Source organism: Schistocerca piceifrons, chromosome 2 (assembly GCF_021461385.2).
Source record: "Schistocerca piceifrons isolate TAMUIC-IGC-003096 chromosome 2, iqSchPice1.1, whole genome shotgun sequence".
In the NCBI taxonomy this organism is placed as follows: domain Eukaryota; kingdom Metazoa; phylum Arthropoda; class Insecta; order Orthoptera; family Acrididae; genus Schistocerca; species Schistocerca piceifrons.
Window position 1 is genome coordinate 748,470,700 of NC_060139.1, and position 24,441 is coordinate 748,495,140.

The 24,441-nt window shown below is 44.1% G+C and overlaps 1 protein-coding gene across 1 annotated transcript in view; it reads left to right on the forward strand.

Annotated features, from left to right (window-relative positions):
- The window catches only part of LOC124775818 (retinal guanylyl cyclase 2-like), a 295,210-nt gene that overhangs the window by 181,905 nt on the left and 88,864 nt on the right, over positions 1–24,441 (forward strand). The gene's annotated exons all lie outside the window — the stretch shown is intronic.

Sequence of the window (24,441 nt, forward strand, 5' to 3'; positions counted from 1 at the left end):
AAGGATAGCAAAATGTAATGAAATTAAGTCAGATGATGGTGAGGGAATTACACTAGATGAGACACGAAATAGCAGACGAATTTTATTGTTTGGGCAAAAAAATAAAATAGTAGAATTAAAGAGGTTATAAAATACATACTAGAAACAGCAAGTGAAGCTTCCCTGAAGAAGGGAAATTTGTTAATAACGATGGTAAATTTAAGTGCTATGATGAATCGTATATGATAAGTAGTACAGACAAGAAGAGGATAGAAGCTCTGAAATGTAGTGCTAGAGAAGAGTACTGAAGATTAGGTGAGTAAATCGATTAAGTAACGAAGACCTACTGAATTGCCCTGGGAAGAAAAAATCGTTATGGCACAAATCAGTTAAAGAAAGGAACAGAGTGATAGGACATGCCGTGAGGTGTCAAGAAATAGTCAGTTTATTAATAGAGAGTTTGGGGAGTAAAAATTGTGGAAGTAGACAAACGTTTGAGTAAAATAAAGAGGTTCAGATGAATGTAAGTAGCAGTAGTCATATCGACGTTAATAGACTTTCACGTCGAACAGACGTACCAAAGGAAAAGACGAAATAATATTTTTAAAAATGTAAATAATTATACATAGTACATGAAATAAATCAATAAGATTTTCTAGTGCTTTCATTCGTAATACATTAATGATTTCCCTTACCTGCTGTAGATCTGAGAAGAAAAAAAAAGTTTTCTGAATGTACACATGAGTATGAGCACCGATGTAAAAATGAACATCTTCGTTACACTACTTGAGAGCAGCTTACGTGAGCCAGTCAGGTAGTTTCTAAGACTTGTACGTGTGCTTCAGGCACAAGCTGGGAAGTAACTACTTGTACAAATGGCAAGCAATTTGCCGGAAATCTCACTCGTAAATTCTCTCGCACAGGGCACCACCTGACGCTGCGCATTGCCAGAGGCCTTAGACCACAGTAATTTAGCTCTAATCTTCCTCTCATTTCGCTTTAAGTATGAAAGCAAACTTTCCGCTAACTTATATTAATCACTAAGTTTTGAGATATTACTCTAGTTAACGTAATGTCGCATGACGAAGCAGCAAGTCCTGATTAGCTATCCTAGATAAATGACCTTTTTACCTCAGGATAATGATCGCCATCCTAGCCATCTTTAGCAAAAGCATAGATGCTGTGGTTTTTAGAAAATAGCAGTTGAATATTCTCCATTCCTTGTTTCTCTCTTCCTTTTTGGTTAAATGTTCGAGCTAAATGAAAACAAGACTCTCGTAGCCAAACGAAGAGTGGAAAATAGACAAGTGGGGAACCAAATTCACCAGCGTAAGGTCTAGTTTTACAAGGACAGGTCTAATTCCTTGAGAGTAATCAGGGTAATTAACAAAAGCTGAATTAGCGATTTGAAAGAAATTATACACCGGATTTTTGTGCGAGCCTTCATAGGCAAACGAAGAGCGAGAAATGGACAAATAGGAATCAGATTGGTCTGAGTGAGACCTAGTTTTGCAGAAAACCAGGTGTAATTGATTAGAAGTAATAAGGATAATTAACAAATACTTAATCAGTAATATGAGGTAAAATTTTTTTCCGAAATTTCATAAGTGACCGAAGAATGAGAAATGGACAAATGAGGTATCAGATCGTCCAGCGCGGGGTCAAGTTTTGCAAAAGAATATTAAATTGAAATTAACAGAATAACAGCCATCGGTCGCAAAAAGGAAGTCTTTTGGCCTAGGTTTCGGCACTGCTATGAGTGCCTTCATCAGAAATAAAAAACTCAAACTTAGCTTTAGTCACAAAATTTTTGAAACAGAAAACATAGAAAGCATGCCACTATGGGCATGTCGGGCTACGGTAGCATCAGTCTGATGTTGCCCATACCGATGTATTTTATGCAACCCATACTACATCTGTATCAGGAATTGTATGCAGACAGGCGACAGCCACGAAATCGATATAAGTTCCATCTCAGAAATTTGGGCGACTGTTAGCAAACGGAATCATGCTGTAAAAAATACACGTGAGGATTGGCCATGAGTTACGCAGTATTTTTGGACCAAGACATATCCTACTTCTGCCATAATTATCCAAGTGTCTCCAGTCTTTCTTTGCGTAATTAGCGGTATAGTCATACAGGCTTCGGATGTCTCTGTAAGTTTATTCCGTTTACTGTTCTTAACCTTTCTTAAATCCAAGTTTGTACAATAGGACTAAGATGCCTTCGTATACTTATTAGTTGTTATGGGACATTTCGAGACTGTGCTTCCCATCTAAAGCGAAATGGCCAACAACATTGTTCTGTCACGTCTGTTTGCATAAAACGACATCGGCAGGGGCAGTTGACTCATCCAGTATATTGATCTTTCCATTGGGTCATATACCAGACAGTCGTTACTGCAAACGTTTCCCATTTTGATATCTCCTGTTAATTTCGTTGATTCCGATGGTGAAAGACGCTTTATAAGGCAACGTTTCTGTACCATTTGCGAAAGATTAAGTACTATAACCGGAATAAACACAGTGATATCCGAAACATGAGTCAGTACACCGCTAATTACACAAACAAGACTAGAGACACTTGGATAAGTATGGCAGAGGCAAGTTAATCTTGGTCAAAAAATACCGCGTAAATCACGGCCCATCCTCATTTGTATTTTTTACAGTATGATACCGTTGGATAACAGTCGCCCAAAGCTCTGAGAGGGAACTTACATCGATTAGGTGCCTGTTGCCTGTCTGGATACCGTTCCTGACATGACATACTGTGGGTTGCATAAAACGGATCAATAGGGGCAGCCTGTATAATGCAGACATGTTCACTAGAATTCTACAAGGCACTATCTGAATAATTATGAATACGATTGGTAATTCAGTTACCTACATTTGTAGCCCAGATGTTTCTTTACGAATGTTAATCTTAGTTCATGTTCACTGTAATAATGCCACACGAAATATTAAAAAAAGGTACTTAAAGTCGCAGAACAAGAAATTACAGGTTAAATTGTAGTTTATGGATCTTTTCGTCGCTGGTCATAATCTTTCAGACAAATCAGCGTGTTTGTCGGGGATTCGAAACAGCGGGTAACGATCAGTTCAAAAATGGTTCAAATGGTTCTGAGCACTATGGGACTTAACATCTGAGGTCATCAGTCCCCTAGAACTTAGAACTGCTTAAACCTGACAAACCTAGGGACATCACACACATCCATGCCCGAGGCAGGATTCGAACCTGCACCGTAGCGTAACGATCAGTCGATTGCACCATTTGGTCAAGCCTCACTGTACGTTTTGGGTATTGGTCAACGCTTAAACTTTCCTTGTTGTTTGTGTACCGTGGAAATAGAGCGTACTACAGTAAGGCGAATCAAGCTTTCAATCATCTTACGTACCAAAAAAGTGCTTGCGAGATCATGACTTCAATACCCAGGGCTCCTTGCATGTAGATACAGGATGTTTCAGAAGGTACTTTGCGGTTTAATATGCTACAGCATCCTGACTAAGTAATATATACCAATAGCTTTTGGTTTATGTGAGTCACTAACAAGAAACCGAAAAGATCTGTGTGAACGTGTCCTCCAGATTATATCAGGAGTTTAGCTCGTGACAATTTTCATTAAAAAGATTGACTATGTTAACTACTTTCTTCAAGCTAAATCTGAGATTCAAATGCAAAGGAATATCCAAAGGCGGTATGCAATGAAAGCACCCTCACGGCCGTTCATATGCCAGTGGTTCAGCAGATTTCCAGCGGCGCGACTTCCTATTTCGAAACAATAGTTTATTTAATTATTTGGTGGTATGCGTCTTTCTTATCGCCGATTTCAGACTAAATTTCACTACTTCGTTCCGAATACTGGACCTAACTGACCCCCGAAGAATTAATTATGAAAATATGAATCAATTAATGTGAAGATTTTCAGAAATTACTGCAACCAGTCGTCTTTTGTTTTGCTCCTTAATTTTTATTTTCCTCTACCTGTTTCGATTTGCCTAGCGATTCATCATCAGTTGGTACACGTTTAATGCATGTGTGCAACATTGTGGGGTTCGTGTAGCAACAGCAAGATGTAAGCATTGAATGAATCTTATGAGAATTATTCACAGTATGAGGTCGATTAATTTTACAGAACTTCAAAAACTTAGTCACAGGTAACAATTTCCACTTGCTTTATAAACCGTAAATAAACCAAAAATCGTGACTAAAGTTGTGTTCAAAGAGCTTTTGTTGGGGCAGAGAGTTCCTCTGTTCAGCTCTTGCATTGCACATTGGCGACAGTAAGTATGTGTCTGTTTGTATTATATTCGTTTTCGCAAAAATAACAATTATTTTCATGGCAAAATTGACATGTTCTATTTACAAAATCTATTAAACAATGAGCATGGACTATATTTCATCGTAAAATACGTGTTACTTTTGCAATAATCAGCCGGCCGCGGTGGTCTAGCGGTTCTAGGCGCGCAGTCCGGAACCGCGCGACTGCTACGGTCGCAGGTTCGAATCCTGCCTCGGGCATGGATGTGTGTGATGTCCTTAGGTTAGTTAGGTTTAAGTAGTTCTAAGTTCTAGGGGACTGATGACCACAGATGTTAAGTCCCATAGTGCTCAGAGCCATTTGAACCATTTTTTTTGCAATAATGAATACAATAGAAACAGATATATAGTTACTGTCGCCAGTGTGCAACACAAGTGCTGAACAAAGAAATTCTCTGCCCCAATACAACTATTTGAACATAAATTAGGTCGTCCTCTTCGGTTTGTTTACGTTTTGCAAAGTACTTAGAAGTTGTTACCTGTGTCTAAGTATGTGAAGTGCTGTGAAATTAACGTCACTGGGTAACATACGTTTTCTAGAATAATGTATGTTCCAAGAACAAACCAACAGATGCTGATAACTGTAAGTACAGTAATGCAACTAAATCTGTCTCATAATATGGAATAATTCTCGCCAATTCAGTCCATACATATTTCATTTTTATATCTTGCCACAGCTACACGAACCGCGCAATCTTGCAAACACACATTAAATGTGTGCCATCTGATGATGAATCGCTAGGCTATTTTAAATCAATAATGGAAAATAAAAACTGAAGAACAAAAGAAAGGGCTACTTTTTACAGTAATTTCTGGAGATCTTTCACTGCTGCAATGTTCCACGTCCATAAAGGATAAAAGTTTTAACTATATATTATGTTAATAAAGTTCTAGTGGTCGAACTGACGTCATTGATTCGTATCTTTACTTGAGAAGTGTATTCAATTTGATCACGTAAAATACGGTGATTAATAAGCTCAGCTGATTCTTTTGCTAGGACAACCAGAGATAGTCAAACCCACCACCATGTTTGAATACGACTCGAACTGTTCGAACACTTAACGTCACAGTTCGGCATATCTAGGGTTGTGTTCGATCTTTTGATCAGCTTGCGATCTTGTGACTTTTGCTGTTGCTATCACGATGTGTCTTATCGCTTTTAATACCTTATGGATTTTAATACTGGAGGAACTGTGAAATACAGATTAATATATCTTCTGAGGTGCAGGTCATGCGTAACAACAGCAACTAAGAAATAAATATATGAATAAAAAATATGCAAACGTGAATCTGTCCATTTCTCAAGCTTTCGGTCGTCCCGCGATATAGTGACGTCTCCGAGACGGGTCTTGCCGCAGTGATGCATTCTCGCGATGAAAGTACGTTCACTTTATTCGGCAGTCACATTGTTCGGCATTTAATTCTTCATTAATTCTCTTGACTGTTTCCCCTGAAAGTTGCCGTCTTCAAACTGGTTAAAATTTGATAACATTTATATCTGTTATTACGTGAACAGTCATTGAAATGCAAACTGCTTGGTAAATCACAAAAAGAAAAAAATATTATACTGGGTTCAGTCAAGTAATATTTTCTGGAGGCCAACATTTTCGTCTTAATTAGTTACCTTTACTGAAAAATCGGCATAAATGTTTATTCATACGTATAGGTACTGTATGGGAACTATAGTAAATTTTTTGTCCAGACGCAAAACGACTTTGTACAGTAGTAAGATTTCATGCTATTCTTTCTAACTTCAAAGAATTCAACGTCACTTTCGTGCATTATAACTTCAGACGTCCAGAAATATTTACCTATCAGTTCTTGAGCATCAGCATTAATTATTCATTTGACTTAATATGCGTGTTAAACATTAAGGGCGCTTTAGTATGGGATTCTCAAAGCATTCTTAGTGGGAGCTTACCGTAAAATAGTTTCACGAATACGTTTATATACGCTCAAAAACACTTTCAATTGTTGTATTACTGAGAACATTGTACTCTCTTTGCCACGTAAAACCTGAAATCAGTTACCTAGCATATTGACATATTTGTACCTCATACAGATTTTCATCGATATAACTCCTGATCAGTTCTGAATATAGATAGTTTCATACAACAATTTTTTTTTCACAAGTTTACATTATGAAAACTGTGGACATAGAAAATTAAGTGTAGCTTCCAGCAGCATCTCTTTTCCCGCGGCCGTCGGCTCCTTGATAACGAAGTCCGGCGACGCTGCGTCTCGAATACGGGTGAAGACCACCTTCGGCTGCCACTCAGTTGCTGCACCCCTCATGAAGCAGAAAACAAAAAAATACACACATTTTGTAGTTTTCAATCAAATTTGAACATTCCTTAAAGAAATATTTCGTTTAGTATCTAATACTTAAAAATACTAGGCAATTACTGGTACTCAGCGCATGTCATTTCTGCGATCAACCACATAATGACACAGCGAAATAACCTGTATCACCAACACAATCATGCATACAAGCAGTGTGGATATGGAACATCATTCTAGCCGACCAAGGTCAAATTAAGCTCCCACGGTATGATTGCGGTAAGTTTCCAGTCTCTGCTACACAAATCTCTTCAGGTGGCCTTACGGGAGATCCAAATCCCCTCGAACCTGTTAGTACCCGCACCGACTGAAAATCCTGCAGCCGTTTAAACCTGATGACAAACCACAACGAACACGATATGCCGTGTACATTTTAGAATTTTTAATTGAGAATGGCGATTTCCAAATTAACGTAACAGATTCGGCGAACCCACTTTTCAGTGTGTGGTACGTAACGCTCACTGCTGGGGCATAATCATTCCACATGTGCTTTGTGAAAGGTTACATGTTATCAGGAAAGTGGTGCTATTTGATGGTTGATACCGTTGTCGCATTATTATTTTTCGGGAAAAACTGCCAACTCTTTCAATTATCATGAGGTGCTACAGCTGTACGCTTTACCACAATTAGCTGAGCGTCAGAAAAAACTGTTTTTCAACAAAACTAAACATCCACACGCTGGACCAAGACTGTACGATATGACGTATTTCAGGCATTTCCAGACGTTTATCGGACTGTCAGATGGCGCGATGCCGTCATCCTATGTCACCACATAATACGATTTTCCTATGAGAGTTTTCTGAAAGATCAATTTTTCTGAAGTACTGAGAACATCAGAGAGCTTTAGATCCGAATCACTGACACCACTGCCATAGTTGATACAAACATGTTGCGCTAAATCTGGACCCGCTTTCTGCTTTTGTGTGCCGGCCGCGGTGGTTTCGCGGTTCTAGGCGCGCAGTCCGGAACCGCGCGACTGCTACGGTCGCAGGTTCGAATCCTGCCTCGGGCATGGATGTGTGTGATGTCCTTAGGTTAGTTAGGTTTAAGTAGTTCTAAGTTCTAGGGGACTGATGACCACAGCTGTTACGTCCCATAGTGCTCAGAGCCATTTGAACCATTTTTTTGCTTTTGTGTATGCGACTAAAGAAGCGCACATTGAAATGGGCGAGGAAAAAATAAATCTTTTGAGTTTTTGAACTGATGAAGCCAAAACCCAATCGTGTAAGTTGCTCAGTTCAGTTGGTAAAACCTATCGCTATGTCACTATGCTATAATTTGCAGCTTACTTAGTTAATTTAGGTCTGGAAATAATGGGTCATCTACATTTTTGCATGAAAAACGTAGGACCTAGCCTCCGTTTCAATTTGGAGACCGGTAACGTTTAGCAACCATCTGTTTCCCTGTACTTGTCAGTCACTTGTCTAAGATCTGGCTGTCATCATGAACAAATTGGTTCCGAATTTCATTTACTTCAACTCACACTTACTTGTAATGAAAATCATCTGACGAAACGTCATCGATATAACTTAGTCATCGTGACGTCTCCGATACTAGGTTACATTTATCATATTCTTTCAGACGCATTAAGACGGTATTTAGCTACTTCACAGAGCAAAACTGGCACGGGTTTGCAATAAACAGCCCCGCGAATAAAATTTTGCCTGTTCCACAGACTTCCTCCTTTCTTTATGTTCGCTTTGTGCATTATAATTACACCGTTTCTTCTGAAGAATTTGAATTTTTCTTCCATAAAATCTTACTAATGCAAAGAGCAGTTCATGGTTCCAAACAAAATCTTACGTTCACATCTCCTTAACACACGTCACATCCTGCCCAAACACTTTGCTGCTGCGTATTCTGCTTCTACTGTCTATCCAGTTTACGCAAGTGTACCAGAGTCAGAATATGACTTTTCAATGAGCGTTGACTAGGCACTATGACGTTACCTGTCATGAATTTAGTAGCACGTCCACATAAAAACTGCTGGTGTTGAAGCAACATCATAAATACATATTATTAACATTGGGGATAATTTACAAAGACGAACATAGATTTTCCACGGCTGCTCATCAGGAACTGCATACATACTGAAAGGAGGAAGTGAAAGCCGATTAAGTTTTCAGGCGACGCTGATTGGAATAAAGACACTGATTGTTTATTCAAAGAGAAATACACAGTACTTCGTAAACTAGAATAGAAGACATTTCAAAGACATTGAAAATATAGAAAAGCTGTTCCTTCGTATTTTCAAGAATTCAACATTTGGAAAATGAATACCCTCCGCTTTACTTTCTATTTTCGTTGTACCCGAAAAAGCACACTCACTTTCGGTAACAAATGACACAGAATTGTTTCATTTTTCACACTGATCGCCTTATGCGTCAACCGTCTGCTAATATTAAGATATGTTAGATTGCCTACTCGGTTTCAATCTCCTTTTGACTGTTGCAATCGTTTGCTACAAAGTATTCGTAATGTAAGTGCGTATGGCATATACGGCTTATTCGCACTATCAGCAGTAAAACATGTCACGCATAAGCTAGTCGCCGATAATTTTGTGAATAAAACCACATATATGGCATATTAATTTTTTCATTTATTACGACGTTTCATTACGATGTTTATTACGACGTAATAAATTAATAAATTTTAATAAGCAGTCTAGAAGCTCTTATTGACAAAATATTCACAATGATCGTCGACTCGTGCAGGAAATTCATTTCCTATGTTAACAAATAATCGTCGACTCCCAGTGGCCATCTGTCTAGCATGGAATCCACGAATAGCGTCCCATACATCGACAACACTACAAATGATCGGCCTTTTTGCACACAACAAAAATTTAAGCAATTTCTTGTATCGAAAGGAATACACAGACTGGACGTGAGTCGCACACAAAAAGGGCAATACAGATGAAGTCGTTTCAGTTGCTAGACCTTTCTATAGTGTTTTCGGTGTTCCAAAAGAGATTCTTCCCGCGGCTTACGAGCAGCAAAACAACGGTTGGCGAAGTCTTCTGGATTAACTTAGAAAAAAGTAACTTTAATTCCAGAAGAAAGAAAAATGCATCAGAGTAATAACAGGTGTATTAACAGTGAGAAAACCGAATCATTTTAAGAACGAATTCTCGAAAAAATCGAATCTATTCCCCAGGTATAACTTTGTACACTGATGAGCTTAACATTATGACCACCTGCTTATTAGCTTATTGGTCCAACTACCGAACGTAATACATCAGCGATTCTGAGTGGCATGCAATCGCCAAATCCTTGGAGGTCTACGCACAGGTCACACAATTTCCAAAAGTTACGGGCCGGTGGTTTTCTGGACGAAGAGCTGGGGTCCGATACGTCCCATAGATGTTCCACTGGGTTCACTTCAGGCGAATTTGGTGGCCAAGACATCAACGTGAGTTCACTATCATGCTGCTCCAACGACTGTAGCACGATTCTCGCCTTGCGATACATACAGTTATCGTGCTGGAAGATACCATCGCAGTCAGGAAGGATGCAGGTTGTCCGCAATGACATTTGCGTAATCCACAGCACTCATGGCGCCTTCGGTTACCGCCACAGCTCTCATGGAAGCCCAGGTGAATGTCACCCAGAGCATAATACTACCCTATCAACCTGCGTCTGTGGTGCGATGCGGGTTTAAAGCATCACGTTTGCCTGGATGGCGGCTTATCCGATTACGACCATTGATCTTGTTAACAAGAAACATGATTCACCCGATCCGATTGATCAGGTGAACACGTTCGCATTGATTCACGGTTCAATCTCGACAAGCTGGTGTCCACCGCAATCGTTATTCACGATGTCGCAGGGTGTAGGTGCCGTCTGCTACGGAGCCCCATGTTCAACAATGTGCGGTGAATGGTGTACTCCAGAACGCTACCAAAATTATTTTCTGTTGTCAGATACATCGCAGATGGCCGCCTATTCGACATACCGGCCAAGCATCTAACCTCTACTTTCTACAGTTAGGCGTGGCTACCCAACCCCTTGTCACCTGCTCGTGGTGCCCCTGTCCTTCAACCATTTTTCACAAATGCATACGACAATAGCACACCACAACCAAATAACTTTGCTGTTTTCGAGATTCTCGTTCTCAGGCAACAGACTATATAATCTGTCTTTTGTCAAAGTCGCTTGTGTCAGTTGACTTCTCCATTTATGGCTCGTATCATCGCCAGAATGATTCATCATTCGACTCTGCTCTGCTTTATACATAGTCCAGCCACATTAATGTGACCACCCGTCAAAAGCCTGGTTAATCAGCTTTTTCAGCGCGAGACGTGCTGGAAGAGAGTCAGTGAGGTTCTGGGAGATACGGACAGGAATGTAGACCCATGCCGATTCCAGTGGCGTGGCCAGCTGCTTTAGGTGTCTCCGTTGAAAATCCACGGCGCGAAAGGCCGATCAAAGTAGTCCTACGCATTTGGTGGCCAGAGGAGTACGGTAATCTCATCCTGCTGCTCTTCGAAACACGCGCGTACACTGGGAGCTGCGTGATATGTTGCATTGTCCTGCTGGTAGATGCTGAGGAAAAACAAGCAATATGTAGGGGTGGATAGATACATACCTGTGTTGATCCCATGTGCCTTCCAGAATGAATGCCAGAGAATGCCAGGGAAACATACCCGAGACCATAAGGCTCCCTCCTCCGGCCTGGGCCCTTACGGTGATTATTGCAGGGCCAACGGCTGTCTGTCCAGTGGAGCATAAAACGAGATTCATCTGAAGAGCTCACTTATAGCCATTCAGTCGTCGTCGAGTTGCGGTATTGGCGTGCAAATTCTACCCTTCATCGCCGATGAACAGCAGTCAGCATGGGTGCATCAACCAGGCTCCTGATGTAGAGGCCGAAACGTTGCAAAGTTCGCTGAACGTCGTTGAGCAGACGCTGTTGGCAGCACCTTGGTTCATCTGGGCATTCAGTTGCTCAATAGCTGCACGACTATTAGCCCGAATACATCTTCACCCCTGTCATCTATGGACTGTCGTGCACCACAGTAGCCTCGGCGTCGGTTTTGGATAGCGCCATTTTGACATGGACGGTATACTTTAACCACAGCAGCATGTGACGAGTCTACAAACTTTGCTGTTTGGAAAATCCTTCCACCCTTGGTCAGAACCGAAACTCAATGATCATACCCTTCTGGACGTCAACTCCCGGCAGCAAGTGAAGAGTCTACAAACTTTGCTGTTTGGCAAATCCTTCCACCCTTGGTCCGAAACTCAATGATCATGCCCTTCTGGACGTCAACTCCCAGCAGCATGTGAAGAGTCTACAAATTTTGCTGTTTGGCAAATCCTTCCACGCTTGCTCTGAAACTCAATGATCATGCCATTCTGGACATCAACTCAATCACTGCGTTTCCGCATTGCAACAACGACTCCCACTGTTTTCCACGTCTCCCCCCCCCCACCCCCCACCCCCCACAAACCGTCCACTGCTACTGCTGCACCCACCGTCTATGAATGGTTACTGCACGTTGCCGTCGAACACAGCTTGTGGTCACATTAATATGACTGGATTGTGTGCTTTCCTTATTGTGCCACGTGCCCCAAACGCCACTAGAAGGCATTAAGACTCGCGGTCGGCAGTGGTCATAACGTTTCGGCCCATGATTACATATGCTCTGTATTACGGAACTTCGGAACTGATGTCTTACTTCCAAATCCATTAGGTAAATTATCACGCGGCCAAGGGAATTACTAATCACAGTAAAGGGGTTTCACTACAAATTGATTAGGAGAACGGTCCCAGAACGTAATACGTTGCAGGGTAGTTGCCACTTTTCCCCGGCTTTGGCCGGCAGCAGGTAGTAAATGGCCGCGATCCGTCGCACCGCAGCCTAGTGTCTCAGTAGCTGGCCTCTAATCTGGGCGGCAGCAGGCGGCGGATTCCAGCGGTCCGGCGGGCAGGTCAGAGCCGGAGCCGTGATTGAGTGTGGGCCCGGACCGGTGAGGCCGGGGTAATCACAGCGGGCTTTCACGGCAGCCGCCGGCCGCACTGGGGATCATCTTTATCCGGCTTAGCTCCCAATACGGCGCCACGCCCCCGCACCGCCCCCGTCGCCGGGCTGAAAGGGCGCGCCTCTGCGCCTAAAGGTCTGCTAATTACAGAGCCACTCGCGTCACGCCCTTCTCTGGCTTAGCAGCTATAACACGGGCGCCACTGCTCCACCTGTTTAGCGTCTTCTCTGCACTCGTACCCCAAGCGACACAGGCACATTTCCTTAACGTTCTACACAATATTAAATAATGATGTGACAATACGTCGCAGGTGCTTAAAGGTTTCAGTAGCCGTGTCGAGCCAGTATTAAAACTCTATTCACACTTGACCGAAAGGAACAGAACGCAATTAAACGTCAAAAACTCCCATGATGCTTATTTTGGGAACAAACATTCCAAACCAACCCATTACCGTTATTATCATTATTATTATTATTATTATTATTATTATTATCATTATTATTATTACACTGCTCTGTAGAAGTTTAGGACGAGCTACATTAAGTAACATAAAATATTAGCTACTCGGTAGAAATGGACGACAATGCTGGAGCATGTTACCAGAGGTCTACCAACCGTACAAACTACATTTCATCGCTATCAGCAAAAAAAGAGGAAAATCTTCCTAAAGTACGAATATACACTCCTGGAAATGGAAAAAAGAACACATTGACACCGGTGTGTCAGACCCACCATACTTGCTCCGGACACTGCGAGAGGACTGTACAAGCAATGATCACACGCACGGCACAGCGGACACACCAGGAACCGCGGTGTTGGCCGTCGAATGGCGCTAGCTGCGCAGCATTTGTGCACTGCCGCCGTCAGTGTCAGCCAGTTTGCCGTGGCATACGGAGCTCCATCGCAATCTTTAACACTGGTAGCATGCCGCGACAGCGTGGACGTGAACCGTATGTGCCGTTGACGGACTTTGAGCGAGGGCGTATAGTGGGCATGCGGGAGGCCGGGTGGACGTACCGCCGAATTGCTCAACACGTGGGGCGTGAGGTCTCCACAGTACATCGATGTTGTCGCCAGTGGTCGGCGGAAGGTGCACGTGCCCGTCGACCTGGGACCGGACCGCAGCGACGCACGGATGCACGCCAAGACCGTAGGATCCTACGCAGTGCCGTAGGGGACCGCACCGCCACTTCCCAGCAAATTAGGGACACTGTTGCTCCTGGGGTATCGGCGAGGACCATTCGCAACCGTCTCCATGAAGCTGGGCTACGGTCCCGCACACCGTTAGGCCGTCTTCCGCTCACGCCCCAACATCGTGCAGCCCGCCTCCAGTGGTGTCGCGACAGGCGTGAATGGAGGGACGAATGGAGACGTGTCGTCTTCAGCGATGAGAGTCACTTCTGCCTTGGTGCCAATGATGCGTGTTTGGCGCCGTGCAGGTGAGCGCCATAATCAGGACTGCTTACGACCGAGGCACACAGGGCCAACACCCGGCATCATGGTGTGGGGAGCGATCTCCTACACTGGCCGTACACCACTGGTGATCGTCGAGGGGACACTGAATAGTGCACGGTACATCCAAACCGTCATCGAACCCATCGTTCTACCATTCCTAGACCGGCAAGGGAACTTGCTGTTCCAACAGGACAATGCACGTCCGCATGTATCCCGTGCCACCCAACGTGCTCTAGAAGGTGTAAGTCAACTACCCTGGCCAGCAAGATCTCCGGATCTGTCCCCCATTGAGCATGTTTGGGCTGGATGAAGCGTCGTCTCACGTGGTCTGCACGTCCAGCACGAACGCTGGTCCAACTGAGGCGCCAGGTGGAAATGGCATGGCAAGCCGTTCCACAGGACTACATCCAGCATCTCTTCGATCGTCTCCATGGGAGAATAGCAGCCTGCATTGCTGCGAAAGGTAGATATACACTGAACTAGTGCCGATATTGTGCATGCTCTGTTGCCTGTGTCTATGTGCCTGTGGTTCTGTCAGTGTGATCATGTGATGTATCTGACCCCAGGAATGTGTCAATAAAGTTTCCCCTTCCTGGGACAATGAATTCATGGTGTTCTTATTTCAATTTCCAGGAGTGTAGAAGTTGTGATTAAATTTTCCTGTACCAAAAATATTTACAAGCAACCTGGTTCATTCACAACGCCTTTGAGATACAAACAACTGTGTTAGTTCGAACGTGGTAATTGCAAATTGCTATCATTCAAAAACATTTTGTTAATCACTCCAATTGTGACTACACCTTGTCTTTAGGTCCGTAGGCATATTTCAAAATTTTTAACAAAAATAAATGTTTACAGACATCAGACAAGTGCATATCATCCCATAATAAAAGACTGGTAACGCTTGTACAGATTGTTACTCTCACTTTTCTACACAGACCTTTTACCGTGCAGTGGAACAGTTCTGCCAAACCAAACAATAGCTAGCCAGTCCATCAGTAATCCTGTTGTTATCTGTTGCTTTTTCTTTGCGAATGTTCCTTCGGCATAGTTTTACGCTTCAGAATAACATAGAAAGGCAGCTCTCCTCGCTTTGTTGTACCTGCTAACATCATAGCAATTCTTTTTCTTTCGTATGCGTTGTCTCGTAATTATATACTTTTTGCGTCTTCATGATCACCTGCCGTATTGCTCGATACGACCCAAAACATGGGCGTCCTGTAGGGAACAGAAATGAGCTCTGTATCCCAGCGGTGGCTATGACATCATCACCGAACCTGCCGCCTCCGCACGCTCGGAGGCCAGACTTGCGACTCTCCACCACCTCCCATTCAACTGTAAACTCGTCACTTGAGTCGGTTGTAGGGTACAAGTGTGTAGAAAACAGAGCGGAGTCGCGATTTCGCAAGTATAACAGAATGGCATTGCCGCTACATACGCGGCCGTTGGTCATGGCGCTTATTATATACCGATACAATGACTCACTGGTTAGCAGTAAATTTAGACATATAAAAACAGGAGACCATCCAATAACACTATCAATCAATGCCAAGGTGAGTAACTGTTTGCATAACAACCAGAGTTCGTTCAATTTGTTATTGACTAGCTCAGTTTGTGAAATTCTCTCTCCTGAATACGTCATCCAGTTTTTCTGAAATTGTAATCATATGCCTGTCTGTACATGTGCAGCTCCTCTACTGATTTCCGTCCCATTGAATAATAATAATTTTAATAATTGTTGAAATAAGTTTACAGCAATCTTAGAAGATAGGGAAATGATTGATAAACTACACAGCTTGGTATTAGCCCCTAAAAGCAGTTTTCTATGTTAAAAAGAATGCAGAAATGACGCACATGTCATCGCGAGGACACAATAGTGACAGTTTGTGCCCAGATTTCGTTTGACAGGGCACATATGTTTTCGTATGATGAAGCTGGAATAAACAAGAATGCAACCATTTTTTTGCGCTGAAACATTTCCAAGCATCACTTTCTCTAATGAAGCACATTTGCAGATGTATACACTGCATCACTAAATTTTTGTCTTGTTGTTGTTGATGTTGTTGTGGTCTTCAGTCCTGAGACTGGTTTGATGCAGCTCTCCATGCTACTCTATCCTGTGCAAGTTTCTTCATCTCCCAGTACCTACTGCAACCTACATCCTTCTGAATCTGCTTAGTGTATTCATCTCTTCGTCTCCCTCCACGATTTTTACCCTCCACGCTGCCCTCCAATGCTAAATTTGTGATCCCTTGATGCCTCAAAACATGTCCTACCAACCGATCCCTTCTTCTAGTCAAGTTGTGCCACAAACTCCTCTTCTCCCCAATCCTATTCAATACCTCCTCATTAGTTACGTGATCTACCCACCTTATCTTCAGCATTCTTCTGTAGCACCACATTTCGAAAGCTTCTATTCTCTTCTTGTCCAAACTGGTTATCGTCCATGTTTCACTTCCATACATGGCTACACTCCATACAAATACATTCAGAAACGACTTCCTGACACTTAAATCTATACTCGATGTTAACAAATTTCTCTTCTTCAGAAACGATTTCCTTACCATTGCCACTCTACATTTTATATCCCCTCTACTTCGACCATCATCAGTTATTTTACTCCCCAAATAGCAAAACCCCTTTACTACTTTAAGTGTCTCATTTCCTAATCTAATCCCCTCAGCATCACCCGATTTAATTTGACTACATTCCATTATCCTCGTTTTGCTTTTGTTGATGTTCATCTTATATCCTCCTTTCAAGACACTGTCCATTCCGTTCAACTGCTCTTCCAAGTCCTTTTCTGTCTCTGACAGAATTACAATGTCATCGGTGAACCTCAAAGTTTTTACTTCTTCTCCATGAATTTTAATACCTACTCCGAATTTTTCTTTTGTTTCCTTTACTGCTTGCTCAATATACAGATTGAATAACATCGGGGAGAGGCTACAACCCTGTCTCTCTCCTTTCCCAACCACTGCTTCCCTTTCATGCCCCTCGACTCTTATAACTGTCATCTGGTTTCTGTACAAATTGTAAATAGCCTTTCGCTCCCGGTATTTTACCCCTGCCACCTTCAGAATTTGAAAGAGAGTATTCCAGTTAACGTTGTCAAAAGCTTTCTCTAAGTCTACAAATGCTAGAAACGTATGTTTGCCTTTTCTTAATCTTTCTTCTAAGATAAGTCGTAAGGTTAGTATTGCCTCACGTGTTCCAACATTTCTACGGAATCCAAACTGATCTTCCCCGAGGTCCGCTTCTACCAGTTTTTCCATTCGTCTGTAAAGAATTCGCGTTAGTATTTTGCTGCTGTGACTTATTAAACTGATAGTTCGGTAATTTTCACATCTGTCAACACCTGCTTTCTTTGGGATTGGAATTATTATATTCTTCTTGAAGTCTGTGGGTATTTCGCCTGTCTCATACATCTTGCTCACCAGATGGTAGAGTTTTGTCATGACTGGCTCTCCCAAGGCCATCAGTAGTTCTAATGGAATGTTGTCTACTCCCGGGGCCTTGTTTCGACTCAGGGCTTTCAGTGCTCTGTCAAACTCTTCACGAAGTATCTTATCTCCCATTTCATCTTCATCTACATCCTCTTCCATTTCCATAATATTGTCCTCAAGTACATCGCCCTTGTATAAACCCTCTATATACTCCTTCCACCTTTCTGCCTTCCCTTCTTTGCTTTTTGTCTTACACCCACCTTAGTCCCACAAACCACAGCTTCGTTACAGGCCATCTAAGCCCGAAATCGTCATTTTTCCATGTCGGTACTACTTTACAACAGAAAGATCGTGCACTCAACTTCTATACTTGTCACGACTAGCTACACTCCAACATACATCAGTAAGATAGAATGAGTCAATGAATAGGAACCGACAGCCGTGGCACAATGCTCAGACTCGACGTACTTGCACAACTACAGAAGAGAGAAAGGAAGCCGTTATAGCACTGACGTAACATTGGCGCCTTGATTTAGACTGTATGCAACAATCAGCCCCAACGAAGGCTAACGAATCCAAAAACCCGACCACTGAGTGGTCTGCCCCATCCATTCACCTATGTGAACAATGGGTCCACACTCACGTCCTTCAACCACGTCTTGGCAGTTCGATCAGCAGACTTATGTCTATCTGCCCTGACTGTTACTTGTCAGCCGGCCGGAGTGGCCGAGCGGTTCTAGGCGCTACAGTCTGGAAACGCGAGACCGCTACGGTCGCAGGTTCGAATCCTGCTTGGGCATGGGTGTGTGTGATGTCCTTGGGTTAGTTAGGTTTAAGTAGTTCTAAGTTCTAGTGGACTGATGACCTCAGAAGTTAAGTCCCATAGTGCTCAGAGCCATTTTTTTTGTTACCTGTCAGAACACAATCTGTCAGTGAAGGCAGGTAGAGTCCACCAAGCAGTCACTGGCTGGTGTCCACATACAGTCAGAAAGGTCGGCAGGCTGGTTGGTGAAGCAGTGGGGCTGGGAATAGCTGCCTCTCCACCAAGCAGTCGTTAGTGTCCACATACAATGAGAAAGGTCAGCAGGCTGGTTGGTGAAGCAGTGGGGCTGAGAATAGCTGCCTCAAGATTCTTCTACTTCTTCTTCGTCTGTTCCCCTTTTTCTATCGGGTAGCCACTGGTAGATGTGTTTTGGCATAGTGACAGCTGATGGCCAGACGCCCTTCCTGACATCACCACTCCCACCTCGATACAGAATCTGTGTATCCCATCTGTCTGCATCTAGAGTAAATCACATTTCAAGATCCGAGAACATTTCCTAAATGCTTGCGTAACATGCCTCTGAGACAGGATATGGGTACCAGCTCGCTATTTTACCAGTTAGATGTGGATAACTGCCTACAAACCACAGCCAGGCTGGCCAGCTTACCAGCCCCAGCACCTTAATATTTGAGGCAGATTCGATGTGGGGCAGCCTCTCTTTCCCAAATGCTAGAAGTGACGCATTATCGAGTTCTGTTATCTGGGCTGGTGGTAGAGAGTAAAATTGCACTGCTTCATTTGGGTTACTCGCTTGTTGTTCCTGCTTATCACCAGTAGTCGCCAATCGCCAATTGGCACTGGCGCGTACTGTGTTCTCCTGTGATCGCATCGTGGTAGATGTACCGTATACACAAGGGGGATCGTTTCTGAGGGCTCAGTAACACAGTGGAGACCATATCAGCCGTTGTGCGCTGCGTGCTACGTACCGTGTGAAGGCGGCCTTACTCCGACACTACACGGCTACGTACCTGCCTGCATCTTAGCGCTGTGCCGAAGGTTAAAGAGTGCGCGCTAGGCGGAGGCGCTATTTGCGTCTGCTGCGCACACAAAGGGCGCGCTCAGCCGCACTGGAGGCCTCCGGTGGCTCGCGGTCAGCCGGGCGGAGTCGCGAGGCGCGCAGCAGCAGCGACTGCTGGCGCGGAACAAAGGCAGGCGCCGTCTGCAGCTGAGTGAGCGGCCACACGTACAGCCTACGTCACCGGCGAAGCTGCCGCACATTCGTGACAAGTAAAGCTAGCCGCGTAGCCTGCTCAGCGGCGGATTAACTCTCCTCGTTCCGCCGCCATCAAGCACTAGCACATTGGAAATATACACTGTCCAGCGCCGGCCGCTGTGGACGAGCGGTTCTAGGCGCTTCAGTCCGGAACCGCGCTGCTGCTACGGTCGCAGGTTCGAATCCTGCCTCGGGCATGGATGTGTGTGATGTCCTTAGGGTAGTTAGGTTTAAGTAGTTCTAAGTCTAGGGGACTGATTACAGCAGATGTTAAATCCCATAGTGCTTAGAGCCATACATTGTCTAGCCCCATTAACTTGACCACCTGCCAAAAGCCTAAAAGACCACCTTTGCAGTGTGGACGTCCAGGAAGAGAGTCAATGAGGCTCTGGAAGGTACTCCGGTCGCTCGCGGTCAGCCGGCATTATCTGAAAACTGCCCTGAGCAGTTAAACAGAGAACCGACTCGGGGCGGTAACATATTAGAATTAGACCTTCTGGTGACAAACAGACCCGAACTATTTGAAACAGTTAATGCAGAACAGGGAATCAGCGATCATAAAGTGATTACTGCATCGATGATTTCAGCCGTAAATTGAAATATTAAAAAAGGTAGGAAGATTTTTCTGTTTAGCAAAAGCGACAAAAAGCAGATTTCAGAGTACTTGACGGCTCAACACAAAAGTTTTGTCTCAAGTACAGATAGTGTTGAGGATCACTGGACAAAGTTCAAAACCATCGTACAGTATGCATTAGATGAGTATGTGGCAAGCAGCATCGTAAGAGATGGAAAAGAGCCGCCATGGTACAGCAACCGAGTTAGGAAATAGCTGCAGAAGCAAAGGGAACTTCACAGCAAACATAAACATAGCCAAAGCCTTGCAGACAAACAAAAATTACGCGAAGTGAAATGTAGTGTGAGGAGGGCTATGCGAGAGGCTATGTACTGACTTGGCAGAAAATCCTAAGAAATTTTGGTCTTATGTCAAAGCGGTAGGTGGATCAAAACAAAATGTCCAGACACTCTGTGACCAAAATGGTACTAAATCAGAGGATGACAGACTAAAGGCCGAAATACTAAACGTCTTTTTCCAAAGCTGTTTCACAGAGGAAGACTGCACTGTAGTTCCCTCTCTAGATTGTCGCACAGATGACAAAGTGTTAGATACCGAAATAGACGACAGAGGAATAGAGAAACAATTAAAATCGCTCAAAAGAGGAAAGGCCTCTGGACCTGATGGGATACCAGTTCGATTTTACACAGAGTACGCAAAGGAACTTGCCCCCCGCCCCCTTCTTGCAGCGGTGTTCCGTAGGTCTCTAGAAGAGCGTAGCGTTCCAAAGGATTGGAAAAGGGCACAGTTTATCCCCGTTTTCAAGAAGGGACGTCGAACAGTTATGCAGAGCTATAGACCTATATCTCTAACGTCGATCAGTTGTAGAATTTTGGAACACGTATTATGTTCGAGTATGATGACTTTCCTGGAGACTAGAAATTTACTCTGTGGGAATCAGCATGGGTTTCGAAAAAGACGATCGTGTGAAACGCAGCTCGCGCTATTCGTCCACGAGACTCAGAGGGCCATAGACACGGGTTCACAGATAGATGCCGTGTTTCTTGACTTCCGCAAAGTGTTTGGTGCAGTTCCAACAATCGTTTAATGAACAAAGTAAGAGCATATGGACTATCAGACCAATTGTGTGATTGGATTGAAGAGTTTCTAGATAAGAGAACGCAGCATGTCATTCTCAATGGAGAGAAGTCTTTCGAAGTAAGAGTGATTTCAGGTGTGCCGCAGGGGAGTGTCGTAGGACCGTTGCTATTCACACTATACATAAATGACCTTGTGGATAACATCGGGAGTTCACTGAGGCTTTTTGCGGTGATGCTGTGGTATATCGAGAGGTTGTAACAATGGAAAATTGTACTGAAATGCAGGAGGATCTGCGGCGAACTGACGCATGGTGCAGGGAATGGCAATTGAATCTCAATTTAGACAAGTGTAATGTGCTGCGAATACATAGAAAGAAAGATCCCTTATCATTTAGCTACAAAATAGCAGGTCAGCAACTGGAAGCAGTTTATTCCAGCCGGCCGGGGTGGCCGAGCGGTTCTAGGCGCTACAGTCTGGAACCGTGCGACCGCTACGGTCGCAGGTTCGAATCCTGCCTCGAGCATGGATGTGTGTGATGTCTTTAGGTTAGTTAGCTTTAAGTAGTTCTAAGTTCTAGGGGACTGATGACCCCAGAAGTTAAGTCCCATAGTGCTCAGAGCCATTTGAACCATTTGAAGTTAATTCCATAAATTATCTGGGAGTACGCTTTAGGAGTGATTTAAAATGGAATGATCATATAAAGTTGATCGTCGGTAAAGCAGATGCCAGACTGAGATTCATTGAAAGAATCCTAAGGAAATGCAATCCGAAAACAAAGGAAGTAGGTTACAGTACGCTTGTTCGCCCACTGCTTGAATACTGCTCAGCAGTGTAGGATGCGTACCAGATAGGATTGATAGAAGAGATAGAGAAGATCCAACGGAGAGCAGCGCGCTTCGTTACAGGATCATTTAGTAATCGCGAAAGCGTTACGGAGATGATAGATAAACTCCAGTGGAAGACTCTGCAGGAGAGACGCTCAGTAGCTCGGTACGGGCTTTTGTTGAAGTTTCCAGAACATACCTTCACCAAGGAGTCAAGCACTATATTGCTCCCTCCTACGTATATCTCGCGAAGAGACCATGAGGATAAAATTAGAGATATTAGAGTCCACACAGAGGCATACCGACAATCTTTCTTTCCACGAACAATACGAGACTGGAATAGAAGGGAGAACCGGTAGTTACTCAAAGTACTCTCCGCCACACACCGTCAGGTGGCTTGCCGAGTATGGATGTGGATGTAGATGTGGAGCCATGCCTTCGGCAGTGCCGCGGCCAGCTGCGGTAGATATATCAGTTGAGGATCCATGGCACAAACAGCGTGATCGAAATGATCCCAGTGATTCTCGATTGGGATTAAATACGAAGGAGTTTGGCGGCCGGGGAAGTATTGAAAACACGTCCTGGTGCTCTTTGAACCACGCACTTACACTGTGACTGTGTGACACATTGCATTGTCCTGCCAGTAGATATCATCATGCCGAGGAAAGGTCTAACTGCATGTAGGGGTGGATATGGTCGCCAAGGGCAGAAGTATACTTGTGTTGATCCACTGTGCCTTCCAGAATGACGAGATCACGCAGGGAATGTAACGAAAACATTCTGCAGACCATAATGGTCCTTCCTCCAGGCTGCACCATTTGCTTTCAGACGTTTCACACCATGCACGCCAATGGCCCGGCCGTATGATGAAGCATGAAACGTGATTCAGCTGAAAAAGCCACCTATCGTCACTCAGTGGACGTCCAGTTGCGGTATGTCCGTTCAGATTCCAACCTTCGTCGTCGATGAACAGCTGTCAGCAAGGTTGCATGAACCAGGAGCCTTATATGGAAGCCCACACGAAGCAACTTCGCTGAACGTTCATTGAGGAGACTCTGTTGGTAGACCCTTGGTTCATCTGGGCTGTCAGTTGCTCAACTGTAGCACGTCTACTCACCTGTACACATCTATGCAGACGTCGTACACACCTGTCATCTATCGCCCGTGGTGCACCACAGTTGCCTCAGTGACGGTTTTGGATAGCGCCAGTTTGCCATGCATGGTATACTTTGAACACGGCAACACAGGAACAGTTTACAAACTCAGCTATTTCAGGAATTCTTCCCAAATGGCTGAGCACTATGGGACTTAACTTCTGAGGTCATCAGTCGCCTAGAACTTAGAACTAATTAAACCTAACTAACCTAAGGACATCACACACATCCATGCCCGAGGCAAGATTCTAACCTGTGACCGTAGCGGTCGCACGGCTCCAGACTGTAGTGCCTAGAACCGCATGGCCACTCCGGCCGGCGACCTCCAGCGGAAATCTCTAACTAGCGAGCACGGAGCACTTGGACGGGGACTGCAGATAGGTGGGGCTAGATGGGAGTCAGAGACGGCTGGAGAGTTTGCCAAGATAGTCTTTTACGATAAACGCTGTGTCCAGATGGAGCAGTGGTTAACGAACTGCCCAGTAACAGTCTGTCTTCGGCAGTGGTGAGGCATGTTCGCCTTGTTTTCATCTCGCCTATTGTGATGCTTGCGATCGAGCGCGCGTTCATTTACTTTCGCGTAGCGGCTTGCTATCGTGTCCTAATCCATCGACAGTCATTGCGTTTTCCTATCGCCAAGCCGCAAATAAATTAACTTTTCCATCGGATCATGAACGACCAAAAGCCTATGAGATAGAACAGTTCATACAGAGCGAAATGCGTATCCCACTGCAAGATGTTCTTGGAACTCATTTTTCTTTCCTTAGCACCGCTTTGTACATAAAACTGGCGAATGAACAACTGTGCGCCATCACTGTGTGGCGCCATGATACCGAAATCTGACGGCCATATAGGGGGTGTCGCGTTCGATCACGCCGGTTTTGGCCTCCAAACGTTGAGGGGCTTCGAACCCTCGTTTGAAGTGCAGTCGAACCTTGTGGTGGCCGCCTTTAAATCATACAGCAACGCCCTCAGTCACTTTGTTTAAATGTGGAAGTCATTCAAAACCTACTGTCCTCAATGGTGTCCGTCAGAAAAAAAAATTTAACTGAAGAAACATGTGCCCTCTTAGTTGGTTATTGCCACCTTCTTCATGTACGATGGCCAGCCGCACACTTGTTTAGATTGTAGCCACGAAGGCCATGTCCATTCTGAATGTCTCCAACACAGACTGGTTCAGGAGCCAATCAGAGACGCCCCTCCCCCTGCGGCGCCGATTGTATTACCTCACGCATCAGCAGCGAGCCTACC